Here is a 13,762-nt window from a genome sequence, read left to right on the forward strand (position 1 = left end):
TAGACCTGAATGTGCTTTGATTCATGAGAACCTCCCCAAATGTGGAGAGGCAATGGCAGTAGTGATTGGATATGGAGGTAGGACAGTACACATGAAAAACACTAAGCTTGTCCTAAGGTTAGGCAATCAACCCCTCAAGAGTGTATTTTTGGGGCTGGAGAGATGGCTCAGAGGTTAAGAGCACTGATTGCTCTTTCAGAGGTCCTGAGTTCAATTCCCAGCAACCACATGGTGGCTCACAGCCATCTGTAATGAGATCTGGTGCCCTCTTCTGGCCTGCAGTCATACATGCTGTATACATAATAAATAAATAAATCTTAAAAAAAAAAAAAAGAGTGTATTTTTGTATTTCTCCTTAGCAAGAAAATATACGAGGAGCCGGCATGCTGCTGGAGGGCACCTGCATAGCCCCATTTGCTGTGTGTAGCGGTTTCCTCTGAATTGGAACATTCCTTCCTAAAAAGGGGAGGAAGACTGGCCGGGCAGTGGTGGCACACACCTTTAATCCCAGCACTCGGGAGGCAGAGCCAGGCAGATCTCTGTGAGTTCGAGGCCAGCCTGGACTACAGAGTGAGTTTCAGGAAAGGCACCAAAGCTGCACAGAGAAACCCTGTGGGGGGGGGGGGAGGCTCTTAAGACTCAGGTAGTAAACAAAATGTGTAAGATTCACAAGGTCCTGCTCAAGGCTGCAGAAGCATTAAACAAGTGAGAGGAGACTTTCCATTGGGCCAAGCTACCTGTAAGTTGTGCAGAGAGCTCTAGGGATGAACGTTAGTGAGCTGTCTCTTGTGTTGGGGGTGGGATTTTTAATGATGTAACTCCTTGTGAATCATCCCTGCTTCTGTAAGTAACCGCGGACAGCTCACTGGTTCACTAAATTAGATGTGGAGGGTTTCTTTCTTTTCTTTTTTTCTTTCTTTTTTTTTTTTTTACTTTTTTGGTATTTTTTTAAAATTTTATTTTATAATTAATTCAATTTTACATATCAGCCATGGATTCCCCTGTCCTCCCTTCTCCCACCCCCCAGCTTTCCCCCCCAATCCATCCCCCAATTCCCACCTCCTCCAAGGCAAGGTCTCCCCTGGGGATTCAGCTCAGCCTGGTAGATTCAGTTGAGGCAGGTCCAGTCCCCTTCTCCCTACACCAAGGCTGAGCAAAATGTCTCAGCATAGGCCCTAGGTTCCAAAAAGCCAGCTCATGCACTAAGGACAGGTCCCGGTCCCACTGCCTGGGGGCCTCCTAAATAGTTCAAGGTAATCAACTGTCTCACTTATCTAGAGGGCCTGATCCAGTTCCATGGGGGCTGATGGGATGGCTGAACACCCTAACTGTCGTGGTAGAACTCTCATCCAGTGACTGATGGAGGCAGATGCAGAGATCTATGGCTAGGCCCCAGGTGGAGCTCCAGAAGCCCAATTGGCGAGAGAGAGGAGGAATTATATGAGCAAGAGATATTGAGACCATGACTAGAAAAAGCACAGGGACAAATAGCCAAACTAGCGGAAACACATGAACTGTGAACCAATAGCTGAGGAGCCCCCATGGAACTGGACCAGGCCCTCTGAATAAGTGAGGGTTTATTTCTTTGGTCTGTCATTGAAGTCCTGTCTGGAGTGAGTAGATGTGTATCCACCTCTCCCCAGGAAGAGTCACACAACACTGTGGGGCGGAGGGCAGTTCTCCTGGTAGTGTGAACTGCAAAGGCGACGTGGGAGCCTTGGTCGCAGCTACGATCAGGGAACTAGGAAAGGCAGTTATTTGCTCAGTGCAAAGTCTTTTCAAAACCAGGCAGGGCCCTGGAGAGATGGTTAAGAGCCTTGGCTGCTCTCTCAGGGGACTTGTGTTCAGTTTCCAGCACCCACATGACAGCTTACAATCGGCTAACTCCAGTTTCAGGGGATCTGACATCCCCTTCCAGTTCTGCAGGCACCAAGGGTGTATGTGGTGCATGTACAGGCAAATATTCATACACATAAAATAAAACTAAGGAAGCGAGTAAGTAAGTAGAAGTCAGAGAGTTGATGGAGAAGACTGTGGGTTACGGAGATTCAATCCCACATCCATACCACTGTACTTAACATTGCTCTTTGACAGGACAACTTGATCCAAATGACCGGATCTTTCTCTGCTGTGCTGGACCTTGCTAACACTTTTTATTTGTTTGTTTGTTTGTTTGTTTGGTTTTTTTGAGACAGAGTTTCTCTGTGCAGCCCTGGCTTCCTGGAACTTTCTCTGTTGACCAGGCTGGCCAGCCTCTGCCTTCTCAGTGCTAGGATTAAAGGCATGTGCACCACTGCCGCCCAACCCTTGCTAAGACTTTTAAAGGTACCCTTGTAGGGTCTGGAGATGACTCAAAAAGGGAGTACTGCTCTTGTAGAGGATCTCAGTTTGCTTCCTAACATCCATGTTGGGTGGCTCACAACCTCCTGTAGCTCCAGCTCTAGGGGAGCTGAGGTCCTTTTCCGGCGTCTCTGGGCACCAGCCATGTAAATGGTGTGCAGACATGCATACAGACAGATGAGACACCCATACACATTACATTAAGAATAGGCATTTAAAAAATCTTCAAAAGAAGCTTTCACTACATTGATGATAGGATGCAGATCTGAGTGTCTTCCAGATTTAGAAAAGCACCTGGACGTCGTAAATACATTCAAATTTAGGACCAAGGCTGGGAAACCAATCCACTCCAGGTGCCAGGCCCAGGCACAGGTGTGAGATTTTGGGGGCATCTTATGGTAGGGTGATATGTGGATGATACTTAACATGGTTATTCAGAACATCCCAGAGCAGCTTGTACCTGCAGGTATATAGGTATACACAGCTTCAGATGTTCCTGGGGTTTCTGGAACATTGAAATGTTTTCATGCTGCATCTTGCCTGAGTTGATCATCCTTGGTTTAACTTGATGAAAAGGTGCCATGTGGGATTGGGACAGAAAGGCCCAGGAAGGCTTTAAGATTTTTTTTTTTTTTTAATCAGGGTTTCTCTGTGTAGCTTTGGAGCCTTTCCTGGAACTCACTCTGTAGCCCAGGCTGGCCTTGAACTCACAGAGATCCGCCTGGCTCTGCCTCCCGAGTGCTGGGATTAAAGGTGTGCGCCACTGCCCCCCAGCAAGATTTTGATAGGACAAAACTAAACAACTGTGTGTCTCAGGCCTCCAGTGTTCCTTCATGTTAGAAGTCACCAGCAGCTCAGAGGGCTACATGGGAAATAGCTGGAGTGAAATGGTCCCAATAGAGTGCTGGTCTCAGTCTTGAGAAAGATAGGGGCTCGGCATGTAGCGCTGGGACAGTGATTGCTGGCGGTGTACAAAGCATCGTGACAGATGGAATCATTGCTGGTTCCATCTCAGTGACAGTGAGGGCGGCATATCAGATAAAAGCCCAGGATGAAGGAAGGCCTTCTGAAAGGTCAAACCTCTTTCCAGGGTGGCACAGAATGCAACCCTGCAAAGGTGGCACACGTTTCCAGTAACATGGCATGGTGCTTGCAAGCCCTCTCACCAATACCAACCAGGCTGCCCTGGGTTCAGTGCCTTTTCAAGCCACTGAGCTCTGCCCAGTGATTGAACCAACAGCCCCGGGAGTCAAGGTGCTGACGGCACTTCTCGTCCTTGTCAATGCCTGCACGTGGATGATAGAAACAAGGTCACCGGGAGGGAATGGGTGTTTGCAGCCATGTGAAGAAATGTTTTCACTGTGTGGCTGGAGAGAAGAGAGGGGAGGGGTAGCTCACAACTGAGTTAGGAGCGATGGGAAGGGTGCCAGCTTTGAGACCCGACCGGTGACGTCACCTGCTGACAGTGGGGCTGTACTCAATGGCCAGTGGGGAAGAGAGAACTGGCAGGCTCCGGGTTGGCAACCGTGAGGACAGCGAATGTGAAAGGGATAGATGACAGAACCTTAGTGGTTCCTCACGTGGCAGTACGCAGCCCCCTTGAGCCTTCCTGGAAACTAGAGATCAGATGTCTGTACAAAAACTGCAAAACTCAGGTCGTCTGCCTCGGGTACCACAAGAAGCTGTTCACTGGATTCACAGGAAGTCTGATCACCGGAGAGCCAACAAAGGCTGGAGAAGAGCCAGCAGCTCCCATTAGAACCTTGGCAAATATGCACTATGATGGAACAAATACACAATCTACCTGTCCCCTATGGGACTGGCAAGGAGACATCACAGGGTTTATGCCTGTTAGAGGGGCAAGCAAATGTCCGCTCGTCTGCACAACCGCCATGGGCCTCTTCCAAGCGTCACCATGTAAACAGACAGCGGTGATGTCACTAGCAAGGGTCTTACCCAACTCTGCTACATATGGACGCCTCGGAAAACCAGCAGTCATGAACGCTGATGTGCACAACTAGCCTGAGAAAGTCCAGTGGTACATCTACCTGTCCTGTAATACTACAGAGGCTGGGTGTTTGAAATAATGGGTTACTATAATTGCGGTTAAAGACTTAAATGAAGAACGCACCCTAGAGGTCTGGGGAGAAGTAGCCTCATAATAAAAAGGTTATTGAGCCGGGCGGTGGTGGCGCACACCTTTAATCCCAGCACTTGGGAGGCAGAGCCAGGCGGATCTCTGTGAGTTCGAGGCCAGCCTGGACTACCAAGTGAGTTCCAGGAAAAGCGCAAAGCTACACAGAGAAACCCTGTCTCGAAAAACCAAAAAAAAAAAAAAAAAAAAAAAAGTTATTGAATTCAAACCCCAGTGGCAGGGTTGATCACTCCCCTATGTTGTTGGCCTGGGAGGCTCTTGGGGTCCTCCCTACCATATGGGGTATTGCTATTACGACTGGTCATACACTAGAACTAGAGGCGCCGCTAGGTTGTAGGACCTAGAAGTTAGCCTATGACTGAGCAGGAAGCTTCCTCCCTATTGGCTTGCTTTCCTAGCATCAGAAAGTGCTGTGCGGGCTGCTAGAGAACTGTCTCCAAGAGTCCTGCATGGCTGCAGACCCGACCTGCTGCAATCCCAGCATTCCAGGCAAATGTGCTCTCTGACACAAAGTGGCAGGACTGTCAGAGGTGCAAACACCTGCTTTCAGATTGAACGTAAGGCCCACGCCACAGTATGTTTGGTACTGTAAGCCAGGACAAAAACCTGTGGCTAGCGATGCCATAGGCCCCAGAATGAAGGCCCTTGCTCTTGTGGGTTGGAAGGATGTGATGTACCCATCAGATTACCCTCTAAACATGTGTGATTGCACCCATAGACAACTGCTGCTATCAGACTGTCCAGTGAAAATGCTTTTTATAGTCATGGAGGTCATAAGTGGTTGGACTGCTGGATCTGTGGACAACTGGCCCTCCCAAGTCAAGCATACATACCTCGGACTGTGTCTTCTCTGTCTCCACAAATTAGACTGACTTCTTGGAATCCCTTGAAATACAGTAGCTTTTGTCTGTGCGACTTTGCTCACTGGCTTGGATTACTCCATCATTGTTCTAGGAATGAGGATGTGGTGACTTGAATAAAAATGGCCCCCGTAGGCCCATAGAGAGTGGCGCTATTAAGAGATGTGGTCTTGTTGGAGTAAGTGTGGCCTGGCGTTGGGCTTTGGTGTTTCAGAAGCTCAAGCCAGGCCCAGTGGTTCACTGTCTCTTCCTACTGCCTGCCAATCCAGATGTAGAACTCTCAGCTCCTTCTCCAGCACCACGTCTGCCTGTGTGCCACCATGCTTCCTGCTATGATGACAATGGACGACACCTGTGAACTGTAAGCAAATGCTTTCTTTTAGAAGAGTTGACATGATTATGGTATCTCTTTATAGAAATAGAAACCCTAAATAAGACAGTCTGTTGCTGTTATGTACAGTAGTGCCATGCCATACAGTGCCCAGCCTAAGTAGAAGAGAATGTACAATTCCTCTCCTTCTAAGATTCAGAGAGCTAGCTGATGGAAGAGGTGGAGGAAGGATGGAGCACAGCTATTTGTTTATTTATTTGTTTGTTTGTTTGTTATGTATACAGTATTCTGCCTGCATGTGTTCCCGTAGGCCAGAAGAGGGCACCAGATCTCTTTACAGATGGTTGCAAGCCACCATGTGGTTGCTAGGAATTGAACTCAGGACCTCTGGAAGAGCAGTCGGTGCTCTTAACCCCTGAGCCATCTCTCCAGCCCCGAGCACAGCTATTTCTTTTGAACTTGCTGTGTCCTGTACCATCATGGAGTTGAATAGCTGTGTGACCTGCAGGGGATCTTGGGCCAAAGTCATACGTGTTGGTTGGTTTGTGTCAACTTCCCACAAACTAGTCACTCAACAAGAGAGAAATTCAACTGGGAAGATGCTTCCATCAGATTGATCTATAGGGAGGTCTATGGGGCATTTTCCCCATTAATGATTGATGTGGGAGGACCCAGCTTCTGATGATGGGCAGTGCCACCCTTGGGCAGGTGGTCCTGAGAAAGCTGCGGAGAGCAAGCCGGTAAAAACACAATTCCTATCCTAAATTCCTAGCTCCTGGTTCCTATCTTGAGTTCATGCCATGACTTCCCTTCATGGTGGACTGTGATGGGGTCACATAAGCCAAATAAATCCTCCCCTCACCAGGCTGGTTTTGGTTGTGGTGTTTTACCACAGCACACGAGGATGACAAAGGAGGCTGAACTGTACAGCAGACAGCCAGATCTACAACACTGGGTTGTTACCGCTCCCTCTTCGGTTGAGGGAGGGTCACAAGGTACCTCTCCAGAGAGTCCAACTGCCCAAGCTGCAGGTCATCTTAGAAATGCTAAAGTGTAGAAGAGGTTAAAAAAAATTAGGGGTTTCTACTTTTTAGGGGTGCAGCTGCCTGTGAGTCACTCAGGTCCTTGTGCAACCCCAACAGACTCATTTGTAAATTTTGCCAAGCTAAACTTGGCAGGACCTTTCCTTGGTCTCTCAGCTCCCTCCCTATTTGAAGTGAACAGTTATTTTTTTTTTAATGTGAAGAGTCACAAGACAGGGTACAAACACACTGAACACAATCTGAGGGGATGTCCTCAGGATCTACATGGAGGGGAGACCCTCTGAATCTGCCAGTGGACCCCAAGGAAGTTCTGTAATACTGGGCTAATCTAGGCCTGGACCTAGGCCAAAGACATCCTCCACCCTGCCCCAGCTGGCAGGTTACCGTGGGCCCACACACGTAAGGAATTAAGGGACTTGGGCTCCGGTACCTTCTGGAGACCACTCAGAGACTGTTCTGCAGCCTTGGGCTTGCTTCTCCTGGGTACAACTGGCCAGGGAACTAATATCTTCCTCTTTGTTACAACATCTCCAGCAGACTGAGTTCTACCACAGCCAGGCCACATCCATCTCTCAGCTTAGGAACCCAGGGATGAGATTGGAAGTGTCATGTGAGAGCAGAGGTAGCTCAAGGAAGCTCACAGCCCCCCGCCCAGCCCCTTAGGCCAAGGGTGTACCTTTCCCCAGCCTGGACTGTGCATCTGCACCAGCCTATTGAGATTCAAGACTCCTAGAGCACCAACCATCTTTACGGTCACCCAGCCAGACAGGTGTGCTTGGGTTTGGGCATGTGTGTGATGGCCGAGTGTGATCTGCGGCCTCAATACTTAGGAGTTCCCAGAAACCAGTCCCTCTACCTGACAATGCATCTATCTCCCTGGTTTCCCTGTTGCTGACAGACCAGGCCTTTGACCAAACACCAAGAGTTCTGTCATGTTCTGAATGGCATCCTCGAAAGTCACAATGAACTCCTACCTATCTCATCCCATCTCGTCCCGTCCCGTCCCATCTCATAGTGTGGCTGTGTTTGGAGAAAGGCTCTTTACAGAGGCAATTAAGGTAAGACCTGGTCATTAGGGCTGTTCCTGACCCAATACAACTAAATGAGAAGAGATGGGGCACAGGCTACCCACCGAATGAGAAGAGATTGGGACACAGGCTACCCACTGAATGAGAAGAGATCGAGACACAGGCTACCCAGAGTGACAACCGCACTCAGGCGGGTTATTAGGCCACAGTGTCAGCTAGCAGACACCCAGGATGCTTGTTTGGAAGCACAACGAAGCTTCCATTTTGTTTATTTATTGTTTGTTCGTTTGAGATGAAGTCTCACTATGTTGCCCATTTCAGCCTCCCAAGTTGGGAGTATAGACAAAAGCCACTGTGACCAACTGGCCAAAGTATCCATTTAAAAAAAAAAAAATTGGTTACATTTTCTGTTCCTGGCATCTGAAAGCAAATCGATGTTCTGGGCTCAAGCTAAGTGAACTGAGGCCTCATCTCAGTGGAGCAGAGCATCTTTGCTGAGTGCTCCAAGTCTTCCCAGGAGCCCAGCACCTAGGAAGGGCCCACAGCGGACTCAGCGTATGATGGGCTCTGGCAGATGTTCTGCTTCTTAGGCAGATCAGGAGCCAGCTGTCATCAGCCCTCTTCACCTGGGGTAGAGTTCTCATCACCCTAAAGCTATGGCTGTCAGCCAGGCGGAGAAACTTAGAAGCTGGGGGAGAAGAGAGGCCTGAGGGAGGGTTGCCTGAAGGAGGGGCGTCCGCTGAGGGGGCTCCCAGCCCGGTGTTACCAAGAGGTGAGCATGGTGCCCAAGGTCTGAGGCAGATAATGCTCTGAGGGAACAAGGACTCCCGCTTGGCTGAGAGAGCTACCTGGCTCATTTCAGGATCCTCTGGAGATGGAACAGAGGTAAGGACAGTTTGACAACTCGAAGGCTACCTGCTAATTTGCTCACACAGGCAAAGACATCACTGAGAAACCTGAAACATGATAGAAATGAGTCTGGAGTCCCAAGAAAATGACCACACAAGGCAAAAAGGTTTACTTCTGGGGCTTGGAAAGACGGCTCAGCCATTTAGAACTGTTTTTCCAGAGGACCCGGGTTTGAGTCCCAGCACCACACCATGGCTATCAACCTCCTGTTATTCCCTGCCTGTAACTTCTGGCCTCTTAGGGTGCCAGGCACTCATGTGATACATACATAGATGCATATATATATATATATATATATATATATATATATATATATATATGCAGACAAGACATGCATACACATATAATAACAAAATTAAGAATGTTTTTCATCTGCAGAAGGGTGTGTGTCCATGTCAAATCCAGCAGGCAAGCACACCCAGCAGAGGTCCCTCTAGGATTTTTTTTCTAATGCAAAGTGGTCCCATGCTTCACTCTGAGTGGTCAGAGCCTGGCCTTGAACTCTTATGCTATTGACTGACTTAGAACAGTGCAGCTGATAGCAAAGTGCAATTTTTGAAAAGAGAACACATCCTTGGGCACATATTTGATTCAAGAAATGACCCTGGGGAGGGGATTTGAATTTCTGCCAATGGCTCCTTCATAATTTTTTAAAAATGGAATTTTGTCTTATTTAACCCTTTGCTAGAAAAGATGGTACGTTTTCTTTACATTTCCCACAGAATTAAGAGACAAAAAGCTAGGCACAACCGGGCAGTGGGTGGCGCACACCTTTAATTTAATCCCAGCACTCAGGAGGCAGAGGCAAAGTGATCTCTGTGAGTTTGAGGCCAGCCTGGTCTACGGAAGCCACCCAAGGAAGCACTAGCCAGGTACACCACTACAAAGAACAATTACGTGGTGGAGAGGTGAGAAATATAGAAAAGTGGAGCTGTGTGTGTGCTATGGAGAAAGGCAGAACTGGAGACATGATGGCCATGACGAGTGAGAAAGAGGGCTGAGATCCACATGCTGTCGTCGTCGTTGTCCAGTAGGATCAGTGGGATGGTGTACAATAGCTTGGAGCTTATGCAGAGGCAGACTCAGCCCCCAAACCTGCTGCCTGGCGGCAGGATCCCTCTGGCTGTGGAATCCTCCCGACTGTGGGATCTCCCTGGCTATGGGCAATGATGGAGGCCTGAGATGAGGAAAGGTTCACTTTCTGGATTGAACCCCCTGGAAGGACCACTGTGGTCTGAGATACCACAGGAGGCCATGCTGGTGTCGGTGGTCCATGTGGCTGCCCCAGACTTCGATGAAGCCTGAGATCCATGTGGACATAGGTAGTATGTGCCGCTGCCGGATGCCCTGGTGATGTCCTCAGGCTTTGCTGCCTTGAGGGGGGGGGGGCGGGCATCCTGATGTGAGTGGCAGGCGGAAGCACCTGAGACCACCATGTTGAGGCTTGTGGTCTGTGCAGCCGCTGAGGGACATGAGTGGGACAATGGTTCTGATATGGCCAAGGGCTGTATTGATGCCTGTGGCCAGTGTTACCATTGAAGCCCATGTGGATGTTCAGTGGTTGGGGCTGACTCCTGAAGCCATGTTAATGTCCATGGGTGCGGGAGAGCTGGTCTTGCTCTTGCCTCTCGTGGGAGACCTGGCCCCACCCCTCACCTGACCACAGCATTGCAGTTCTGGTGGTAGTGTGGGCATGGAAGAGAGCTAGTCTCAACCCATTCTGACCTCTGCTTAGCTTTCCTCCGCTGATGTCTTCTGGCTTGGACACAGGCAGAGAAAGTCTTCTCCTCCCTTGGGATGGCCACTAGGAATTTGACCATGCTCCAGCGAATATATAGACAACACGAAATGGACTTGTCTTTTCTTTTGGTGGTGGGGAGGGAGGTAATGGGGGAAGGAGGGTAGACATGAGAAGACTGGGAGGTGAGCACGATTGGGGTGTGTGATGTGAGATTCCCAAATATCAATAAAAAAATAATTAAAAAAAAAAAGCTAGGTACACTAAGGAAGAAACCTTTTAACGCCAGGATGCCTGTTCATTTCCCAGGGCAACCTTGGCCCCCCGCTTAGAGTGGGTATGGAGCCATCCCTCAGTGGGAGGGGCCATCCCTAAGTGGGAGGAGCCATCCCTAAGTGGGTGCTGGGCTGAGTCCTGCTTACTGTTGGTGTCTTTTGTACCTCCAGTCCGTCTGCACTCAGGTCCTCCCTCCAGTCTTGGGATCTTTACTTCCTGTGCCTGTGGCTGTGGGCACAGGCTGAGACCGTGTATGGGTATTAGATGCCCATTGCCCCTATTGCTATCCTGTCATGGCTGATAGGCCAAGGAGCTGCAGTGGGAGATTGTTTAAAAGCAAAATGGTCCCCACAGGCTCATATGTTTGAATGCTTGGTCCCCAGTTGGTGGAACTGTTTAGGAAGGATTAGGAGGTGTGGCCTTGTTGGAGGAGGCGTGTCACTGGGGGCTAGCTTTGAGGTTTTAAAAGCCCACATCATTCCCAAACTACCTTTCTGTGTGTCATGCTTGTGGATCAGATATAAACCCCAGGTACTGCTTTAGTGCCTGGCTTGCCTGCCTGTTGACGTGCTCCCTGCCATGAATTCACCCTCGGAACAGTAAGCCCTAATAAATAGTTTTGTAAATTGTCTTGGTCATGGTGTCCCTAATTGAACTGAAAAATAACTAAGACAAACAGTCAGATACACATACAGACACACGTACTCCCCTTAAAAGTTCCACCCCTTCTCATAGTGCCACAGGTTCAAGCCTTCAACACCAGCACCTAGAGGACATTTAAGATCCAAGTCATGCTTTGGAGACCCGCATGCAGGAGTACAGTGGGTTGAAGCTGGTCTGGGCCACACCCTCCCCCAGCTCTGCAGCATAAGCTTGGGTTTGTGGGGAAGTTACTGAGTCCGTGACCTTCTGCCTTAGGAAACCGACCCAGATGGGAACATTGTCAGGACCCAGCAATCCCCACCCCAGCTGGCTGGAAGATTAGGCATGGCCCTTTCCTCACATCCTATTGTTCTTTCTTGGGATGACGTCCTGCACTGGGCTCTGAGACAGGGTCTAGGATGTTTGGACTGTGGCTGGCACCTCTGACCCACATGGAACCATAGGAAGTTGCTGCACAATTTGGCTCCCCTAGCCTCTGGGGCAGCAGCCTCTTGTTGACTTCACCTCCCTTGACAGCTTGTGACGTCATTGTAGTCGTCATTCAGATAGCAAAAATTCCCGGGAATGGGTCTTGGTTCCGCAGTCACCACCATGTGACCTTGAAGCAGATTCCCTTGTCCGAGTTTCTAGTCTCCTTTGTCAGGGGTCCTGACCACACCTATCTTCACCAGCACACCACTCTGCCTTAAAGCTCCAGTGGCTCATGACAATGCTGTATGTGTGTGTGTGTGTGTGTGTGTGTGTGTGTGTATGTGGGGGGGCAGGAGGGCTGACTGTGGTAGCGATGGGTGCTGCTGGAAGATAGGCTTCTCTGTTCCCAAGTTGTTCCTTGCTCCTTTCGAAGCCACTAGAGGTGCTTAGTGCCACCTGCATAGTCCCCAGCTTGAACTCAGCTGTGTTTCCTGCTTCCCCCGGGAGCAAGGACCCAGGGGACCCTGGAAGAAGACAGTGAGGCTGGAGCCCCAGGCAGGGGAGGCCCTACAGCAGTGACTTCAGACTGAAATAGTGTGTCCAGCGTTTCTAGATTGGGAGTGGTTAATGAGGGTTCTTTTGGTCTGGAGAGACCGGAGCTGGCACAGTTGGGGCATTTGCAATAAACACATACCCTGCTGGGTCTGCTGGAGCTGCTGGAGCTGATGATGAAGCTGATGGAGCTGATGATGGAGCTGCTGGAGCTGATGATGGAGCTGCTGGAGCTGCTGGAGCTGCTAGAGCATGAGTCCTAAGTGTGCTATGGATAGTCAGGCTTGGGGCACCTCAGTGAGTCTACACTGCAGTCCCACTTCACAGAGGAGATGAGTCGCATGTGGGTCCCAGGGATCATGGAGCTGGTAGGGTGGATTGAAGATTTTAACTCAGGCAGTCTGAGTCCTCAGCTGTGTACCAGTCAAGCCTGTGTCTGTGTGAGTAATGAAGTAATGAGTGCAAGCCTATGTGTATGAACATGCGTGAAAATGGGAGCAAAGGAAAATCAAGACAGATACCTTCAACAAGGGAATTGACTTCCCTCCTAGGAAAGGGTATCTTGAGGTAGGTGCCTTGAGGTGCAAAGTTGGTGTAATGCCTTCTGTTTATTGTTCCAGAACCTTCTTTCATGTTGACCTGCCATTCTCATGGTGCTTCCTTGTGGTAGGAAGGGCTGCTGAGTTCCAGTCAGCAGGAAAGAGGGAGGGGGAGAGCGAGAGGTGCCCCTTCCATCCAAGAGCTCTATCCTTGGATGGCCCAGCTAGCCACTGACACTTTATCAGTAAGGGAAAGGAGACATGCTGGGTAGTGGAGGTTTCTTTCTTTCCTTCTTTCTTTTGAGACAGAGTTTCTCTATGTAGCTTTGGAGCCTGTCCAGGAACTCACTCTGTAGACCAGGCTGGCCTCAAATTCACAGAAATCCACCTGCCTCTGCCTCCCAAGTGCTGGGATTAAGGGCGTGCATCACCACTGCCTGGCCAATAGAGGTTTCTTTTCTTTTCTTTTCTTTTTTTTTTTTTTGGTTTTTCAAGACAGGGTTTCTCTGTGTAGCTTTGCGCCTGTCCTGGAACTCACTCTGTAGACCAGGCTGGCCTCGAACTCACAGAGACCCACCGCCTGCCTCTGCCTCCCAAGTGCTGAGATTAAAGGCGTGCACCACCACCGCCCGGCCAGTAGAGGTTTCTTATTGCATGCCAATGAACAAACTTGACTTTTAGGAAAGGACTCTAGACTTCTAGTTCTTATAACATTGAGCTACAGGGACCTAAGAGTCCCTTAAGGCTCACTCTTTGCTGCACAAGTGGGGAGACTGAGGTACAAGTCAGCACTGGCCCAGGTGTACCCTTCTCTCTCATCCCAGACATCGGCCCTGGCACCAACTGCTAGTGAAAGAATAGCTTGGTGCTGTCAGGGAAGCCAAGAGCTCAGCTGATAGGGGCCATACCCAGTCAAG

The sequence above is a fragment of the Peromyscus eremicus genome, chromosome 20, assembly GCF_949786415.1.
Source record: "Peromyscus eremicus chromosome 20, PerEre_H2_v1, whole genome shotgun sequence".
NCBI classification, from domain to species: Eukaryota; Metazoa; Chordata; class Mammalia; order Rodentia; family Cricetidae; genus Peromyscus; species Peromyscus eremicus.